The 18249-nt window shown below is 44.8% G+C and overlaps 1 pseudogene; it reads left to right on the top strand.

The window, feature by feature from the left end:
- Window positions 1–348: 348 nt before the first annotated feature.
- On the top strand, window positions 349–11383 carry LOC143390261 (sal-like protein 4; annotated as a pseudogene).
- Window positions 11384–18249: the final 6866 nt, after the last annotated feature.

The raw sequence follows: 18249 nt of genomic DNA, 5'->3' as shown, positions 1-18249 counted from the left end.
ATTGATTTTGACATTATCTCTCTGGCTGCTCAAGCTCAAATGAGAAGCAAATCATCTCCAAGAATCAGGTAAAGAAGGAAATGTCACTGAGACAGCCATAAACAAATGCAGATGGAGGTCCCTTGAGAAATACTGGCGGCAGAGGAAGTCAACACATTACAACATGCATTGCAAGTCCCTAAGATGAGGGTGGACGTGGACAGACTCTGGGCCCACTCTGCAAGCCTCCGCCACCTCTACCCCCCCCCTCCTTGTTCTGTCACGAAGGGGGTAAATTTCCCAACTCCAGGAATTTGTGGCGGAGAGGGCCAATAGCCACGGCTCTCCCGGCACCCCAATGCTGGCACCATGTGGAGGCCCAAGCAGGCGAGACCCCAGCACATCAACTCAGAGGAGGACCAGGGCGAGCAGCTGTGGCAGCAGCCAACTCCAGAATTCGCAGATGTGGCCCCAGCGGCGCAGGCTGCTGGGGACCCAGATGAGTGGGGCTGGAGCGCCTGTCGGGTTGCTGGAGTTTCCCCAACCTTTGTAGGACCCACGAAGGCGCTGGCTGCTGCCGGGCTGTGTGGCTTCTAGTGCGAATTCTGGAACCGGGTTCTGGGGACTCCCTCTAAGGGAAGTGAGGCAGCCTCATCCTCCCCAACTCCGTCTTTGCAGATTTTACCCTTTTTATTTCTCTTCTCTCTTGTGTAAGTTTCACCCCCAGCTCTTTCCCCTCTTATTGTAAAGTTGACCCCCACTCTCTGCTGTCTCCCTCACTCCTAAAAGGGTCTCCTCTCCTAGTCCTCAGCTTCTTTTTTAATTGGTTCCACTCCTTTAATTATCAACCCACCTCCCTCTCTGGCGCCAGTTTTAAAAGAAAGAGAACCCAAGGCTCTCCCTGTCCACCACCCCTTGAGGGCTTTTGTAGGAGGGTGGAGGAGAGGTGCACCCCTGGAAGACCCCCCCCAGGAGGTTGATCTGTTGCACGCACCCCTCCCAGGCCAAGTGGGGATTGGGGAGCGACCTCTGCCCACCCACAGGGGTTGGGGTGCTGGCCACCCGTGCTGTGGAGGGGGCTGGAGCGCCCTGAGAGTTGGTGGAGAATAAAACTCTATTTCTCCTTTCGCGTTTTTTTCTTTCTTTTATGTTGGTTTTCACCTTTTCCCGGAGGCTACCCAGCCTGCCGATCTTCGCCTTAACCTTTCGGGGCCTGACCTCCAGCCATCTTTGATTTTTGACTTCCTAAAAACCAACTTTCTAAAAATAACCATGGTAACCAGAGGGGTGCTTGCCCCAGAGGATGGGGCGGCTGGAGCACACCAAACCCGCTGGCTTTATTTTGCCATTCTCTTTGAGAATGCAGTTGGGGTGGGGAGGAAAATGAAGTCAGGATAATAATTAGCAGGTCAAAAAATCTGCAGGTGGTGTAGAGGGAGCTAAAGCTACTTATGGAAAATTAGCATTTTCTCAAAAGGGTTTCAAATGCCCTTTGTGTTTACAACTGGATTACAACCATCAATGATTAAGATTCCCAAGTTTCAAGTAATTTCCTAAAATGACCTACACTGGCTTTAGTGAGGTTTCAGGCCAATTCATCTGAGTTTCACCCCAAAAGAAGAGGAGACTGCAATTTGCCCACAACCCCTTTTTATTCATTAAAAATAAATTGCATTGTTAAATACGTTCCTCAACAGTAAGAACCAGGCCCTACAGTCCTGGGTTCAAGTCAGTTACACTTGTGTGGCTCCTGCAGTTAGTGAGTTTCCCTGTAGGTAGGGTCTGGGAACCATTTTGGGAGGCTGGAGATGGTTAGCTTTTCCTCTTTTGAAATGTGAAGTGTTGGTGGGTGCTAGGGAACTCACTGGTGGTGTTTTTAAAAGACATTAGAGCAGGGGATGTGTTCCTGTATGGTTGCATGATCTTCAGCAGTGTGAACAAGAGCCTAACTTCATTTTTTTTCCCCTTGAGTTTTTGGGTTTCTTATTACAACAGTGATAAGATGATAGTTAGATTATTTGCATTGTAGAAGTGTGTTAGGAATGTGATCAATAATTTTGTTAAAAAGAAAGTGTTTTTAGTTTTACTATTGTGTCAGGATGGTGTTGTGCTGCTCACTGAAATAATTCTGTAGAGAAAATAGCCTACTCTGTGGTCGACCCAGTCTGGACCTCAGGTACATGATCTTTAGTTCTCACAACCAGTTGTGGCTTCAGGTTGGGATGACTTTGCCCACGGTGCCTGGCCTGCTTGGTTTTGTTCAGCCTTGTCCTAAATCCAAGGGGTTGTGTTTGTGGTGGTCTTTGAGCAGCTGGTAGTGGGATGGGGTTATCTTCCTTGTTTCCCAGATGAAAAAGACATGTCTAGTGTTTGAAGCTGGTTGTGTTTGGTAATCGCCCTTTCAATTTTTCAAATATGCCCTTCCAGGCTTTAGATGAAGAGGTTGTAGGAAAGCAAGTTGGAAATGATATTGGCACTTTGTTTCTTTACTGGCCTGGAAAAAGTGATAGGGGGAAGAATTCAAGAAATTAGTTTCCTTTCTTAGCACTTTTAACCTATTGTACTTTGCATTATTTAAAAATAAAATTCTAGATATGTTTAAAGGCCTCTAAATCCAGACAAGAACTGCATCACTAGTCATGCCATTAAAAAGAACTTTTTTCACACTCTTGCCAAATTAAAAGAAATGCCCATTTTCAGTTCTTACGAAAGTATTTTTTTTCCTAATTTCATGAATCCCTGCTTAAGAATATCTGCTTTAGAAGCTGGGGTTGTGGCTCAGTGGTAGAGAGCTCACCTGGCATGTGTGAGGCACTGGGTTCAATTCTCAGCAGCAAGTAACAATTAATAAATAAAATAAAGGTATTGTGTCTATCTAAAACTAAATAAAAATTAAAAGACTGCTTTTAGGAGCTGGGGTTTGTGTAGTTCAATGATAGATTGCATCTTTAGCATATACAGGGCTCTGGGTTCAATCCCCAGCACTCTGCCCAACAACAAAAATTCCTGCTTTAGAATGTACCTTCAGTGAGAGAATATTGCCCCTAACATGATTAAAATCTACTGGGGAGAGGGACAGAAACATTTATTGATATGATACTGGTTTGTGCTGCTCCAAAGAAACCACAGTATGATATGATACATTATAGCAGGACATGGTGGATCAGCAATTTACAGAGTCCTGGCTGGAGGATTACAAATTTGAGGTAAGCCTGGGAGAATTATCAAGGCTCTGTCTTCATATGAAAAATAAGCATCCCTGGTTCATCTCAGTTCCATAAAGAAGGAAAATGTGTGGTTTTTCATGTGTATGTTTTACATATGTTTGTGTGTTGGAAGGAGGAACACTTTTGGAATCTCAAAAATATCCCTGAGAAATAATAGCTGCAATGTAAAGACATGAAAGGAAACATATAAATGGTGGGTCCATCGTTGCCCCACAGCCCTGCTTCCTCTGCACACAGTAGGTGGTGAGCGTGGTTGGTGAGGTAGGCACTGAGTGACTTTGGAAGTCTCCTTTTTACTCAGTCTGAAATTGGTAAAAATGAAGTCAGATTATTAAGGTTGTTTTTCAAGATCCATCCTTCCTCCAAACTACTGGAAGCTTTTCAGTCAAAAACCATGGTTTGCTAACATAAAAAGCAATTGTTTATTTATTTGAAAGAGGTGTGCATCCTTGCCTTGGCTCCATCTACATGGAGAAGTCACAAATAGGCTTCATTTTAAACAAAAGAAGTCCTGCTACTTCCTGCTTCTGGGGCTTACATCACCTGACTTGTGCAGCATGCAGAACTTATACTCTTTTTTTGCACTGTGGGTGAACCAGGATTCCCTTTGTCACCTCTGTAAAGAATTTGCCTTTAAAATCAAACAAACAAACTAACATGTGCACTTGATAACGTGGATCTCTGTGCTTGTGCAAATGTGTGTATGGCTCAGGTTCACAAGCCCAGATGTGCTAGGTCTAAGACTCCAAGCCTTCTTAGGGGAGGGCATAGCCTACATGATAGGGTGGCAGGGGCTTGACAGAGACTGCCCACCAGGCTTTAGATTCCTAGGACCCAAGCTGCTGGGTACAGCACAGTCCTCAAAAGGGAATCAGAATGTGTACGCTAATACTAACCCTAATCTGGATAGGATCCACTTGCCCAAAAAATCTACCGGTCAGTCATTTTTAAGAAGATAAGACTCAAAATAGGACTTTGCTTTTGTACACAGATGTTCCTTGACTTATAGTGGGATTACATCCTGATAAACCCAGAGTAAGTTGAAGTTATCGTGAGCAGAGAATGTAGTTAATATGCCTAAGTGACTGAGCACCCCCGCCTAACCACGCTATAGTGCTGAAGATCTCACTTGCTGCTGGTGATTCTGTGGATTTCCAGCATCGCAAGAGAGGATTCCCAAGCAAAGGTTGCTGTCCCACTGACATAAGTTGAAAAAAACAGCTGAAGGATCCTGGATCAGGGATCATGTATTTCATTTCAGAAAAATAGAATTATAGCAGAAGTTGTTAGTATGTGTGTGTGGTGGGGGGTCCACCATTCTTTTCCCCTACTTCCATACTTCTCACTTTCTAAAATGGCTTCGTTTTTCTTTTAAAGTCCTAAATGTTAAGACACTACAACGGATTTGTCGTAATCTGAAAAAGTCAATGAAGTCTTTCTACATTTGCGTCTTGCTTGGCCATTGCAGTCTTTTTCCGTGTGTTTTCCACATGTGAAGCTGTTCTGGGATCATTCTTCTTGTCCTTCCTATCTCAATTCACCCAAGTTGCTGTGCTCTGTATTTCAAATGAATTTAGTGTTACCATTTGAATTGCTGGCACCTTTAAGCTTTTGTTGCTCCTGGAAAGCGGGTGCTGGGAGCATTGGTTGAATGAGTCATTGACTGCCTTTCACTTACTATGGGCTGAAGAAGGAGGTCAGCAGCCATGATCTGAGCAGGTTCAATGTCCTTCTCTTAGACAGCATAACCCATCTGTTTGCCTCTGCAAGTTGACTCTGAGAGAGGTGCAGTGGTTGGGATGGGGATTGTTTTAATAAGTTATATTTATTTTCTAGGGTTGCCATTAACCAACTGCCTTAGACTGGATGAACTAAAATTTATTTATGTTTATTTATTTAAATGAACTAAAATTTATTATCTCACAGGTATGGAGGCCAGGCGGATGCAAATGTAGGTGATAGCAGGTTTGGTTCTTTCTAGAGGCTCTGAGGGAGACATATCTGGTACATCTCAAATCTCCCTTTCTCAAATGACAATAACAGCCTTGGATAAAACCTAGGCCCAATCTAGTTACATTTGCAAAGACTTTATCTAATCAGGTCACATGCACAGGTTCCTGGGGGGGGGGGGGTGTGCCACATGGGGAAGTAGAACCATCTTTTTTTTTTTTATTTGCCCCCCCAGCTCTGGCCATATCTTTTGGGGAAGCATAATTCAGCCCGCAGCTTTGTTCATTCCGACTTTTTGGGTGCATCTGTTGCTGAGTCCAGCCTTCTCCCGTGGGAACACCTGAGGAATGCCTGTCATTGCAAGTCGTGGTTCTTTTCCAGGTATCACCATGTCCTTTCCTTGGGTTGATTTCTTAGCTTTTTCTCTCTTGTCACAGGTGCTTCAATGAACCACAAAGGCAGTGGCGATGAAGCAGGTGGGGACAAAGCCACTGCGAAGTGGCTCCACCAAGAGACACTCATATCTGTGAGAAATGCTCTGCCAAGTTCTTCAGCCTCTCGGAGTTCTTGGAACATAAGAAAAATTGCACTAAGATTTCACCTGTCCTCATCATGAACAACAGTGAGGTACCAGTGACTTCAAAGGACTTCTCCAGAGCGGTGTTGAACCACCTGCCAATCAGCCCAAGCAGTAAGGATGGTCACCAGGGGATCAGCGGCAGTGCCAAGGAGAAGCCAGGTGCCGAGCCTGTCATGGACTTGAAGTCAGAGGCCACCCTGCTGCCCTTGCCACAGGAAATAAGCTATTTACCCAAAGGCAAAGTGGCCAACACTAACCTGACTCTGCAGGCACTCAGGGCACCAAGGTGGCCATGAACCAGCGCAGAACCGATGCCCCGCCCGCCCCGGTGCCCAGCGCCCAGTGCCCAGCGCCCATGGCATTCTGTGGGTCCTGGAGCAGATCCTGTGCCTACAGCAGCAGCAGCTCCAGGAGCAGCAGCTCACCAAGCAGATCCGCGTGTAGGTGAACATGTGGGCAGCTCACGCCCTGCACTCCTGCGTGGCGGGGGACAGACGCCCTGAAGACCTTGGGCAGCCACATGTCCCAGCAGGTGTCCGCCACCATGGCTCTGCTCAGACAGAAGGCCAGAAGCCAAGGCCTCTCTCGGGATGACTTGAAACAAGCCAAGCTACCTCATGCCAACATCCCTTCCACCAATGACTCGCTGTCCCCAGGGCTGACCCTCTTTGCCCTGAAGCCAGACTGGTCACGAGTGCTCCCAAATATCGTGTCTTGGCTCCAAAGCTCTTTGCTACCTCAGGCCCTAGGCTCTGTGCTCTTCCAGAGCCCTTTCTCTGCCATGGCGCTAGACCCATCCAAGAAAGGGAAAGGGAAGCCACTGAACATCTCCGCTGTGAATGTCAAACCCAAAGACGAGGCGGCCCTCTTCAAGCACATGTGTAAGTACTGTAGCAAGGTTTTTGGGAATGATAGCTCCTTGCAGATCCACCTCTGCTCCCATACTGGAGAGAGACCCTTCGTGTGCTCTTTCTGTGATCACCGCTTCACCAATAAGGGCAACTTCAAGGTACACTTTCACTGACATCCCCAGGTGAAGGCGAACCCCCAGCTATTTGCTGAGTTTCAGGACAAAATGGCAGCACACAATGGCTTCCGCTATGCACCCTCTGTCCCCATCCCTGTAGATGAATCGAGTCTCTCTTTAGACAGCAAACCTGTCCTTGTAACAGGGACCCCTTGTGTAGAGCTACCTCAAAATCTCTCTCCGGAGGCTAACCCCAAGGACCTCCTGGGTGGCCTGCTGCCCAGCGACTTGCAGCCTGGGCCTTCCCCTGAAAGTGAGGGTGGACCCATACTATCTGGGGTGGGACCCAACCATAATTCCCCAAAGGTTGGTGGCTTCCAGGGGAGTGGGACCCCTGAGACAGGGTCAGAGACCCTGAAGTTACAGCAGCTGGTGGAAAACATCAACAAGGCCACCAATGACCCCAATGAATGTTTCATTTGCCACCCAGTCTTAAGCTGCCAGAGCTCTCTCAAGATGCATTACTGCACCCACACCTGGGAGAGGCCTTTCCAGTGCAAGGTCCATGGACGAGCTTTTTTTTACCAAAGGCAACTTGAAGACACATCTTGGGGTTCACTGAGCCAACACATTTGTAAAGACCCAGCTTTTGTGACCCATCTGCCAGAAGTTTACCAACGCGATCATGTTGCAGCAGCACATCAGGATGCACATGGGTGGCCAGATTCCCAACACGCCTCTGCCAGACAGCCCCTGTGACTACAGGTTCAGAGCCCATGATGGTCGGGGAGAGCAGCAGCACAGGTGCCTCCTGCCCCGAGGAGTTTGACAGCATTAATGTAGATGAAGTAACATCCCAGGATGCCCTCACTGGCTCCTCAAAGGTCCCTGCACCTCTTCCCAGCACCCACTTGGCATCACCCACCCTGGGGTTCCCTGTGATGGCTTCCCTAGATGCCCCAGTGAAGATGGGTCCTGCCCCTGGGGGCCTGCAGTGCCAGAGCAGCCAAGAAAATGGCTCAGTGAAGAGCTACGGCCTGACCAACGACTCATCCTCACTGGTAGGTGACCAGGAGTATCAGAGCCGAAGCCCAGATGCCATGGAAACCATTTCCTTCCAGGCCATGTCCCCAGCCAATAGCCAAGCAGAAAGCATCAAGTCCAGGCCCCTGATGCTGGGGCCAAAGCTGAGGCCTCCGAGAACAGCTGCCCCGAGATGGAAGGTGATAGAGCTTTAGATTTCACTTATGTCCCTTGTGGGCTCAAGGTCATCAAAAAGGAACCTGGGTTGAACTTTGCAAACAGAGTGTGATCTGAAGCAGCTCCTCTGTAGGGCAATTAGCTTTCCTCAACTTCTGGTTAGAGGGACATAATAACCACCTCTGTCCTAGCCGAGAACAGGCTTTTTACTTATAGTGGTTAATGCAAATTGGGTATGGACAAGCATCAATATTGTTGGTTTTTGTTTTTGTTTTTGTTTTTGACCCCATGGGGATCTAGGGGTAATCTTAAGCAAAATCCCAGTAGCAGTAGGCAAAACTGCTTTTTGGCCACTGAAATGAACTATAGTTCCTTGATTCTGAGGTCTTGCTCCCTATTGGAATGTTCACAAGTCATTTATGAAGGGGGGCGGTAATATCTTAAGTGTACAAATTAACTCGGGGCACATATTTTGGGGCACATATTGATGTTATTAATGGTAAGATAGGGTAACAGGTGCATCATAGAATCAGATAGGTTCTGGGCAGGTTTTAAAGGTAATTTTTGATGCAGAAACTTGAACTTGAGTTACATGTATTCCCATGTTGCCCATTCTTTGATGCACAACTGAAACGTCCCATTTTCCAGTCTCTATTCTTTGTGCAGATGAACAATCCAAAGGCAAGCTGCTGGTGAGGTGTCATTTCCTGTAAGCCATCCCCTCTGGTTTAGTGGACAGTTGTATTCAAACCTGTCTTGTTTCTAAGGATGAGTGGGTGTTGGATGATAAAGGTTTGGATTTTCTTCCCCTCACATACTAGGTTGTAGGAATCTCCCATCAGCGTTTATTCGAGCACAGCCCACCTATGTCAAAGTTGAAGTTCCTGGCACATTTGTAGGACCCTCCACCATGTCCCCAGGCATGACACCTTTGTTAGCAGCCCAGCCACACCGACAGGCCAAGCAACATGGCTGTACATGGTGTGCAAAGAATTTCTCATCCGCCAGTGCCCTTCAGATTCACGAATGTATGCACACTGGCTTAGCATGTGTAAGGCCCTGGGTTCCAACCCCAGTACTGCAAAAAAAAAGGGGGGGATATATAATCATATCTCATAAGTGATGGCTTTTGAAATATCTTTTTTTTTGGTACCAGGGATTTAACTCAGGGGTACTTGATCCCTGTGCCACATCCCCATTCCTATTTTGTATTTTATTATTAGAGATAGGTCTCACTGAGTTGCTTAGCCCCTTACTTTTGCTAAGGCTGGCTTTGAACTCGTGATACTCCTGTCTTAGTCTCCCGAGCTTCTGGGATTCTAGGTATGCTCCACTGCACCTGGCTCTAATTTTCTTTTAATCATTAAGGGCTGGGCTGTAGCTCAGTGGTACAGCACTTGATGGGGCATCAAGCATACATGAGGCTCTGGGTTTGATCCCCAGTGCAGCCAAAAAAAAAAGCTAAGTAGATCTATAGAATAAGTCTGGAAACAGAAAATCTTTGTTATTAGTTGTGAGCTAATATTGATCATTTATGCATTGGTTTAACCTTCCAGGCTTGACAACCACTGAATTTCTGTTTCCTGGCCTGCTAAGTTGAGATAAATACCATGATTAAATATGAGTATTATGTAGATGTATGTCCAGAAGCACTGGAGTTTAAAACAAACAGTAGCCTCCAGGTTTATAGCTATGCAGCTGGGTCCTTCCAGAGAGTGGTCTGTGGTATAACTGCTGTTAGGAGGAGCTGCCCCTGTGAAGGGTGAAAGTGTCCTGCATATGGGAAGAGGGCTCTGGGGTTTTTCACCTGGCCCCACCTCTGGTTTGCTGTATAGCCCTGAGCAAGATCCCTCTGGATCTTTCTTTCCCACCTCACAAGTAGATGGCTTCATTTCCTTATGGTTAAAATAAAGATCAAAACTTCATCTTAAAGTTGACCTAAAAGGCATTCTCTATTTTAATTATATAAATCTAGTTGGTAAAAGCTTTGTGGTAGGAATATGTAGTGGTAGCCTCTTGTGACACCTAGAACTATAAGGATTCATCAGTGCATAAGCCCCTGGCTTGTTTGGGCAGGTGGCTTGCTGTGACTCGGTCTCTCTGGCTGCCCTGGATGGTGGTAATGATGAACTCCAGGGTTGTCCTGGAGCAAGACCAAGTGCTCTTAAGTAGGGCCTTCCCAGTCACTGCTAGCAACAGCAGTGCTAGTCATGCACAAGCAGCCTCTTCTGTTCCACCCTGTGGGGTGGCCACTGGTCTCCAGGGTGTCAGTAAAGATGCATTGAGTGCGTGAGAAACCTTATACCTCACGCAAGCATTTTTAAACTTTTAAAGAAGCTAACAATTATTCAAAAACTTGAAGGGCAGGCAGGAGAAAAATTATGGAAAACATCCAGGTTGAAGAAAAGCCAAGGGACAGGTAGTAGATCTTTCCTTAGGAAGACCTATATTGAATAGCATCTCCTTCTCACCATGGTCTTCTGTAGCTTTCCCAACTGGATTTCTGTTTTGTTTTTTCCCAGTGCTGGGGATAGAACCCAAGGTCTTGGTTTTTGTTGTTGTTTTTTTTTTAATGGTACCAGGAATTGAATCTAGGGCCACTTAACCACTGAGCCACATCTTTAGCACTTTTTATTTATTATTTATTTTGAGACATGGTCTTAATATGTTGCTGAGGGCCTTGCTAAATTGCTGAGGCTGGCCTTGAACTTGTGATCATTTTGCCTCAGCCTCCCAATTCCCAAGCCACTGGGATTACAAACTGAATAGGACAAATATTGACCTTGATATTTGGAACAGTGCCTGGCATGTAGCAGTATTCGAATAAGTACACACACACAGACAAGAGTCTAGGCACTGCCTTGGTCTCTCTAGGCAGGAGTGCTGGCCAGATACTGCCAGATTTTTGCTTCCTCCTTACCCAGTATTTGAATTTTTATTTTTATTTTTTTTTTACATAAGTTACTTCCTAAATAAAAAAAGCATATTGAGAGACACTCTTTGGGTGGAACCAAAACCACACTTGCTGAGGAGCAGTAGAATATTTGCTAAAAAACTCTGTCTTGTTCGCAGGTTCACTACATGACACATGGGCAAACAATAACTCAGCTTGCTGCAGGAGGAAGCTGACCATCAAGAACACCATGGCCCTGTTGGGTATGGATGGAAAGAGAGTCTCAGAAATATTTCCCAAAGAGATCCTGGCACCCTCATTACGTGTGGACCCTGTCCCTGTCGTGTGGAACCAGTACACCAGTGTGCTCAATGGTGGCCTGGCCATGAAGAACACTGAGATCTCTGTGATCCAGAGTGGCAGCATTCCCACTCTGCCAATTTCCCAGGGGTCCAGCCCTGTGGCCAGCAGTGCCACGGTTCCAAGATGGACTCCCAGTCCGGGAGGAGAAGCCGGGTTTTGCCGACAGCGTTGCCAAACACCAGTTCCCCCACTTCCTGGAGGAAAACAAGATCACAGTCAGCTGAGCCTAGGTGAACCTGCCTGCTAGAAGAAATGCAGATCCTATGGAATGGATGCGAGCTGGACTGGTTTTTGGTTTTCTTCAAGAACCCATCTCCTCTTTTCTTTATTCTTACTGATATGCAAATGATGTTTATGGTTGTGACCTAAACCTTGGGCAGTCAGTTCTACAATCATGATTGTTGCTATGCTGCTTTGCAAAAAAAGGAAAAATTGAAAAAGAAAAATAGGATACCAAAACAGACTAGAATCTTTTTATTTTTTTATTTTGGAAAGAAGCGGGTCTTGCAAAGTAGCTTTGTTACTTGTGACAAACTGTTTGTATACATAGAAGCTTTGTACAGCCTAGAGTGACTTTCCAAAGACTGTTGCCTCTTTCAGGGTGAAACAGTTGGAATTTACTGCACCCTGGTGGAAAAGACAACTACTTAGCCTAATTGGGTGGGTGGGGGCACACTCTACCTCCAGGGCAACCAAATGTGCATAAGTAAGTGGATGGACACCTTCTGCCCTCTACTTAGGGGCCTGTTTTACATGACCTTCAATCCTGTGCCCATCTTATTTAAAAAATTTTTGAATGTACTTTAAAAAAAACCACAAAAACAAAAAACAAAACAATAAAACCCTAATGTTGTAGAATAAACAAAATTCCTTCAACCTTAGAATCTTAACTAGGATGCCCTTTCATGGACTTATTTTGGTCCTTAGGGAGCCAATGTGTGTGTTGCTGCTTATTTAAAGACAGTTCAAAGAAGAAGCTCATAGAAGGGCGTACTTCTATCACAGGTTCACATTTTCTTCTTCTTTTTTTTTTCCAATTTCCCCAGTGCAACTTACATCAAGTAATAATGAAGATTTTTATTTTTCCTTGAGTTGCATGAAGGTTATGAAGTTGAAACAGGCACGTCCTGGGTGTGAAAGCTTTAATTTATCTACCTCATTTATTTTTTTATGTTAGTAGCCATAGTCTTTATTTCACTATTTTATGACCGCTGAAGTATTCCCAGGCCCTGTCTTAAACCTAAGAGTTGACATATTGATGGGAACAGCCAGACATTCTCGATATTTTTGTGATTACTTTTTTAAATCCCCTTTCGTGCCATGTGATAATGTAGAGCACATGCGGAAACACTGCTCTAGTGGTTGAATGAGGAAGGAGAAAGAAGGACCCGACATTGGGGACGAGGATTCTTTCCTTCTGTTTGGATGGCCCTTGTTGAAACGTGGATCAAGACTGTTACCCAAAGTTTTGTCTTCGTTATTGCACCTGGCTTTAGGATCCAAAAAAAAAAAAAAGAAAAGAAAAGAAAAGGAAAAATAATAAATGTTTTTGCCAAGTTGTGCCTTTCCTTCTGGTATTGTAAGTGAAGGCAGTCATAGCGCCTGTTTACACTGTGATGCAGATATTGTTACGGAGACCACCCCAGTGGCTCTCACTGCTGAGCTCACAGTGCCTAGTGAATGTGTGACCAATGGAGAAACCCCTGTAGGACCTGCTAATGCTGTTTGTCTGTTGCAAAATAAAATTTGAATTTTTTTTCACTTACCAGGTGTGTATGTTTTCTGATAGTTTCAGTTCCAAACCTGAGAATTTGACCATCATTTTCAGTTGTCTTGTGACCTTCTGTTTTCTAAAGATACACATCTGGTTACATTCACACTGGACCTGCTTCCAGGGCATACATGAGACCTTTCTACCTGCGGTTTTTAACCTCACCGCCACTTCTTCATCTTCTTCTTTTTCTTTTTTTGGTACTGGGGGTATACTGTGCACTTAATTTAGGTCTTTCTTTAAGTGTTCTTGCCATAATTAAACTATATTAAAAGGGAATGGAACTGGGTGTGGTGGTGCACACCTATAATGCCAGCACTTCTGAAAGATGGCCCAGGAGTTCAAGGCCAGTCTCAGCAAATTATTTATTTATTTTTTAGTTATAGTTGGACACAATATGTTTATTTTATTTATTTTCATGTGGTGCTGGAGGATTGAACCTAGGGCCTTGCACTTGCTAGGCGAGTTCTCTACCACTGATTCACAACCCCAGTTCCAGCAGTTTAGCTCAGCAACTAAGTGAGACTCATATTTCAATAAATTAAAAGGGCAGGTGATGTGGCTCAGTGGTAAAGCACCCCTAAGTTCAATCCCAGTACAAAAAAAAAGAGATTGTGCTGAGAGTCACACAGGAGGGAGTATTTAGTGCAAGGGAAGGTTCTCAGGGTGGGGGAGAACCTATTTTCCCAGTAATGTTTTTAGATGTCTTCCCAAAATCTGACCCATTTCTGGCTAATTCTTTTAAAATATCTGAAATCCCTACGTGACTCCATGGCTGGATGCTCTGGGCAGAATAGCTTGCTTCGTGGTATCTCAGGTTACCTTGCATGCAAAGCAGATCTAACACTGGGTGCATGGAGTTAAGAGTGAGACTGTGTAATAACTGTTTAGAATTTGCTCTAGCTCTGGATCAAATGAATATCTCTGGTACTGATCAGGGAGGTCACAGGTTAGAAGGCTGCTGGCAATGGACACCACCTTTACCTTAAATGTGGTCCAAGGTTATGAACATCTATTTCCTGGCATATCTAATTGTCTCCTGATGGTTGGCTTTAAAAATACAAAATTGAATGGCCAAGCATGGTGGCGCATGCCTGTAATCCCAGTGGCATGGGAGGCTGATACGGGAGGATCATGAGCCAGCTTCAGCAACAATAAGCCACTAATCAACTCAGTGAGACCTTGTCTCTAAATAAAATGCAAAATAGGGTCTGGGGATGTGGTTCAGTGGTTAAGTGTCCCAGAGTTCAATCCCCAGTACCAAAATAAATAAATAAATAAATCAAAAAAAGTCTCAGGGGCTAGGCATGGTGAGAGGCTGAGGCAGGAGAATTGCAAGTATAGGGAGGTCCTAAGTCATTTAGCAAGATCTGCTAAAATAAAAGGGACAGAGATGGAATGTGGTTGAGTGGTTAAACAACCCTGGGTTCAATCCCCAGTAACCACTACAGAAACAAAAGCAGCAACATGGGGGTGTAGCTCAGTGGTAAAGCATTTAGGTTCAGGCAACTAGGAATATTGATTTGAATTTTAAAACAGGCAAAACATGGACAGTAGCCACAGGGCAGATAATGAGCTATATTTGGGGGGGATTCATTTGCATTTCTATAAACAATCATTTGCATTACTATCAATTTTCTGCAACTTACATAGTTGCAAAATAGCTCAAAGTTGGTGAAGGGCACTGCTAACCATGAGGAGTCCTTGTCATCAGGTCCTTGTCACCTTTCAAGGTCATTTACAGCTCCTCTAAGAAGCAGGGTTTGTTTCTTATTAACTTTCTCTTGCACCTGGAACATTCTAAGACCTGAGTGATGGCCTCTTCTTGTGGTTTTCTCCTGGTGCTGACTCAGCATGCAAAATGCCCAGGGTTCCATCTCCAGCACCCCCCACCTCCAACAAACACACACAAAGTTTCCTAGCTCTATATGTTGATTGTAGAAAGCTGTTAACCTAAGGTGTTCTTACTGAGGTGGTGGACAGGATTACCAAGTGTTCAGAGACAAAGGTTTAAAAATTCTTTAACATCACCTATGACTCTGTGATTCTGAAGCCAGGGACAATCTTGCCCCCACGTGATGTTTTACAATGTTTGAACACATTTGTGATCAACACACTGGCACAGGGCTGCCACTCGCATCCAGTAACATCTTTCCATGCAGGATGGTTCTCTAACAGAGACACTCAGCCCGATGTCAATGCTGCCAAGGCAGAGAAGCCACTCTGGGGAATACCTAGAGTGTCGATTCAGACAGAAGATTCTAGGCTCCAAGAGAACTTCATGTCCTCTCTCCCCAGCCTTGACTCATTGCCAGCTTACCACCAAGCACCGCCTCCTTAAGGCAGATCCAAGCAGCCACCTGCCAGCATGGAGGTCTGTGAACTGAGGCTTTATGATGTCAGAACTGAGAGTCTCAGGGATATTCTGGCCCATACCTGACACCATGGGGTATGTTGTGTGAAGTCTATGGACCAGTTTCTTTGGTTTCTGGAAAGCAAAATTCCCAGTCCTTTTCATTTTTTTTTTTTTTTTTAAGTTTTGAAGCAGTTTTAGCTAAATTGCCCAGTCTGGTCTCAAAACTTGTGAATATCCTGCTTCAGTCTCCGAGTAAACTGGGATTAGTGTGCACTACCTGCCTGGCTAGACTGGCTTATCTTACAGAGACCTTTCCAGGAGTCTAGGAGTTAGACTTCTTGCACCCAGGGCCTGTTGGTTGGAGAGAGCTGTTATGTCCTCCTCAAAGGGGAGCTGTTCCTAAGAAGGCTGAACTATGAGGTGGTACCATGGGTTCAGGAAGAGACACTCTGTCCCTGGAGGCACACCCCTGTCTAACCTGCCTGTTCTGTCCCTGCACTGACCCTGCCCCTCTCCTAGGGTTGGATGGATTCAGGACAAAAATGAGAACATATAAGAAGCACTTAGTACAGGGCCTGCCACATGCTCAGTCCTTCCCCAAGGTCTGCTCTTAAGCTCTTACTGTTGTTACCATAAACCATATTAAACTGTGTCATTAGATCACATGATATACCACATTATGTACATCCAGGAATTGCCCTGGAGGGACTCCTGGCCTTTTTCCTGCATCTGGATCTTTCCCATGATGAGATAAAATGAAAAAAAAAAAGCCTTTAAGAGTCTTACTTTCGCAGTGACATAAGCCTTTAATCCCAGCACCTTCGAAGCTGAGGCATGAGGATTTCGAGTTCAAAGACAGCTTCAGCAACATTGAGGAACTAAGCAATTCAGACCCCATCTCTAAATAAAATATAAAATAGGGCTGGGGATGTGGGTTAGTGCTTGAGTGCTCATGAATTCAATGCCCAATACCCCTCTTCCCCCCCAAAAAAAGAGTCTTGCTTTCTGAGGCAGCCTTGCTGGAAGGCAGTTTTTTAAAAATGCCTCCTCTCCGATTAAAAAGAATATTTGGAGAAGCAAAAGCAATAAAAAGCCACCCATGATTTCCCCCTATTTTTATATGCAGGTGTTACTACCTTTGGAGGGGCTTCATAGGGACTTTTTTGGTCTTTAAGATTTTCTGTTTAATGAAAAAAAGTAAAGAAAGTTTCTATGTAGTAATTTTACTTCAGGCTGGGGTTGTGGCTTGGCGGCACAGCGCTTGCCTGGCATATGAGAGTCCCTGGGTTCGATCCTCAGCACCACATAAAAATAAATAAAACAAAGGTTTTGTGTCCAACTACAACTAAAAAATAAACATTATAAAAAGAAAAAAAATTATTTCAAGAAAACATTATTGTGAAAGTAGTAATATATGTTGACTAGAGAAAATTTATATTGATAAAATGAAAAGAAAAAAGTTTCATCTGGATGTGCATACATACTAATACAAAATGTTAATGAGAGAAACTGTGAGTCAAGCCTGGGGTTGATTATGGAACATGTGGAGGTCTCTTTACTGTCTGATCTAGTTTTCTGTAAACTGAAGACTACTATGACCAAAAAACAAAACAAAAAAAAGACTATTAATTATGTTTCAAAATCCATCTGTCCCATCCCAATAGCACATGCTGGTAACCCCAGTGACTATGAACTTTTTTTGGAGGGGTGGTGGGATACTGGAGATTTAATGCATGGATGCTTAACACTGAGTTACATCTTCACCCCTTTGTGTGTGTGTGTGTATGTGTGTGCTGGGAGCCATCAGCCAAGTAGGTATGACAATTTCCTTGCCAGCGTACCCCCATGTTTCTTTAGTGGAAGGACTCATGGAAATAGGACATTTTGCAGAACATTGCATGTAAGGTGACCTTGCTCAAGGACCAGGGCAGTTTAGCATAATAGGAGATTAGGGTGTTCCCCCTTTAGAATAGGGCAGTTTAGCATAATAGGAGATTAGGGTGTTCCCCCTTTAGAATAGGGCGTATCCTGCTGCTAAGTTCCTCTTGAGTTCTTAGGGTCAGACAGTATATTTTGGGAGACAGAAGCCCATGTGGAGTGGATTTGGGCAGAGTGAGGATTTGGGCAGAGTGAGGATTTGGGCAGAGTAGTGGATTTGGGCAGAGAACGTGGATTTCCCCAGAATGTGTTTGTAGATGGCCGGTATGAGTTCGGGAATAAAGAATTGCTGTTTGAATCTACAAGCTGTGTGGAGGCTCATGATTTGTGCCCAGCCAGAGACTGCGGCATGTGTGTGTGTGTATGTGTGTTTGGTGCTGGGGACTGAACCCAGGGCATTGTGCATGTGAGGCAAAAACTCTACTAACTAAGCTATATCTTCCCCAGCCCTTTTATTTTTTATTTTATTTTATTTATTTTTTGTGGTGTTGGGGATTCAACCCAGGGCCTGTGCATGTGAGGCAAGCACTCTACTAACTGAACTATATCCCCAGCCCCTTCCCCAGCCCTTTTATATATTTTGTATTTTATTTTGAGACAGGTGCTCTATAAGTTGCGTAAGGCCTCACTAAGATGCCCAGGCTGGCCTCAGGCTTGTTGTTGAGTTGCTAGTATTACAGGCATATGCCACCCTGTCCAGCTAATTTCAGAGATCGGGAGCCGGTGTCAGAGGGATCATAAGTTTGAGGCCCCTCTAGGCAACTTAGTGAGGTCCAAACAAACAAACAAAAAAATCCATCTGAACTATTTTATCCATAAACATTGATAATACTGGGCATTTATTCTTGTATCGGGGGTAAACAATATTCATAGCCATAGTAGTAGCAATCGTAACAGGTGACTTTTCCCATGCTCTCATAGCACTGAATCCTTCTGACACCCTGTCGTGAGGAGCCTCACAGAGCTTCCTTTGTGCCAGGCACCCTCTTACCATACATGATCCACTCATGCACTCCTTCTAAGGA

This window comes from Callospermophilus lateralis, unplaced genomic scaffold, assembly GCF_048772815.1.
Source record: "Callospermophilus lateralis isolate mCalLat2 unplaced genomic scaffold, mCalLat2.hap1 Scaffold_52, whole genome shotgun sequence".
Lineage (NCBI taxonomy): Eukaryota > Metazoa > Chordata > Mammalia > Rodentia > Sciuridae > Callospermophilus > Callospermophilus lateralis.
The sequence above is the reverse complement of the archived record's forward strand: the minus strand, read 5'-3'. Positions and strand labels throughout refer to the sequence as shown.